The 2,137-nt window shown below is 33.8% G+C and overlaps 1 long non-coding RNA gene across 2 annotated transcripts; it reads right to left on the reverse strand.

Moving 5' to 3' along the window:
• Window positions 1-286: 286 nt before the first annotated feature.
• On the reverse strand, window positions 287-1,653 carry LOC127115569 (uncharacterized). Of its 2 annotated transcripts, none has more exons than XR_007800771.1 (2): window positions 1,252-1,653; window positions 287-584 (listed from the first exon to the last, which is right to left on the reverse strand). It is a non-coding gene; the product is annotated as an uncharacterized LOC127115569 (long non-coding RNA). The 2 variants fall into 2 exon arrangements; XR_007800772.1 differs by having other exon boundaries at window positions 1,085-1,653.
• Between the last annotated feature and the right edge of the window lie 484 nt (window positions 1,654-2,137).

Raw genomic sequence — 2,137 nt, forward strand, 5'->3', positions numbered from 1 at the left:
AACAATGATGTTCGATTCTTATGAATCAATGTCCATGAAACCCTAATTGCTCGATCTTTGGTATCCAGGGATATTTTGGTGGCATTTTGGTTTTAGATGTGATCAGGGATGGCAAGCATTATTTGATCAACTTGGGAAGATTGATTTTGACTGATTCATTTCTTTATGGGCCAGTTCATGACACTAGTGCGTTGATATTCAAGGTTCACTCAAGACTTCAGGCTCATCAAGTTCAAGTGCGGAAAGTTTGGAAAGGAGAAATTTGATTTTTGGAAAACAAGTTACATACATGCAAGTCATTTTCATTACTAAACAAACCATACGACCTCCATTTATTTCATTACAATATCAAACATTTCATTACAATTTCAAACATTATAAAAAAACATATTTTTATCTAGGTTGAGTTTTGGTCTACTATTGACTTTTTGATTAAATAATTGACCAAAATTATCTATCTTGAACCAAATCCGCCTCATTCTACATTCCTAAGCCATTTACTTTTTGTCCAAAAGTCCCTTCATGGGAGCGCCTTGACCCATGCCATGCCGAAACCTTGTCCATGCCAAGCTCTTGTACCTAACCTACAAACATCACGAACAATGCATTAGCAGTTCGGAAGATATCCAATATATCCAAGCATACACAATCCAAAACAAACATCTCAGTTCATGATCACATAGCTACCATGTTAACTCACCATATTAAGTTAAAACATTACCTACACATCAGAATTTCCATTAGCCTTCCATAAGCTAACAATTTTTTCCATAACTAGCTATCAACATTCACAACAAACACATAACTGCAAGGTTTTCCTACAACATCAAAAATTAACATAGCACCTTACAGTTACTAATCAATTCATACAAACAACTAAACCCTACCTGCATTAATTTAACAGCTCAGCAACGACATTATAACTACATCATACATTAACTAACAGAGTTTTTTTTAACATGCAACAATGTACCAAGAACTTTGATAACAGGTTAACAAATTGAACTGGTATTTGACATAAGAGTCCAAATTGATACATAACAGAACTAACAACAGTTTTTTTTTCTAAACATTTTTCACTAACCTACACTAAACATCAGCTTGTGCATTGAATTTCACCTCATTTCAGTTACATTTGACAGAGTGTGTTCCACAAAGGAGAAAATAGAATTTCACTTAAGTTTCAATTACATTTCATTTGAATTTCAATCTCTAACAAACTCTTGCATTTGTAACTAACAGATGAATTACCATTGCATTTCAATCTGAATTTCAATTGAATTTCTAACAGATTTGAACTCTATAAACCATATTCACGCTTCAGATTGAGGAAGGTTCAGAACACATTTTTTAATCCACATTTTTCATTCAACACACACTCTTCACATAACTGAAAATTCAGCAGAAAAGGAAGCAATTCGCATCAATCTGCAAATGCTCTCAATCACTCACACACGAATTCAACACGCATTGAACCACACAAGCAACAACACAGCGCACGCCACTGATGATGAAGAGGCGCCGACGCTGCGCGTTGCAATGAGTTTTTCCGATAAATGTGTTTTCTCTTCCTTTCTGCTTTTCTTATTATCGTTTTAGCTTGGACCAACAACATGTAGAAAAAAGTGGACTCAGTTCCTCATTCAAGCGCGTTTTCTCCTTTTTTTTTTTTGCTTTTCCACTTTGCCATTTCAGCATGCCCGAAGAACATGAATGAGTGGACTCGGTTCCTTGTGCAGCATCAAGTTTGAAATGTTTGGGCCTAGGGCCCAAATGAACCATCTACTTCCCTTCTGTCCATTACCCCATAAATTGGCATGCACCTCCCTTAGCCTTGATTATTTTATTTAATCACTTTCATATGTTAACTAGAGATGAGAATTAGAGATTTAGGTTAACTAGATGATAATTAGAGGATTAGGTTGATCATGTTAATTAGAAGAATTAGGATATTGGAATTTTAGATTAGATTTAGAATTTTAGGTTTATCAGAATTTTAGGTTTAGAATTAAAGGTTAATTAGGGATTTAGTATAATTAGATTTTAGACTTTGATTAGATGTTAATTAGAACTTTAAGAATTTTATACATCTAGAATTTATTAAAGTAATTAGGTTTTAGAACTTGAATGAATTATA

This window comes from Lathyrus oleraceus, chromosome 1 (genome assembly GCF_024323335.1).
Source record: "Lathyrus oleraceus cultivar Zhongwan6 chromosome 1, CAAS_Psat_ZW6_1.0, whole genome shotgun sequence".
Taxonomy (NCBI): Eukaryota; Viridiplantae; Streptophyta; class Magnoliopsida; order Fabales; family Fabaceae; genus Lathyrus; species Lathyrus oleraceus.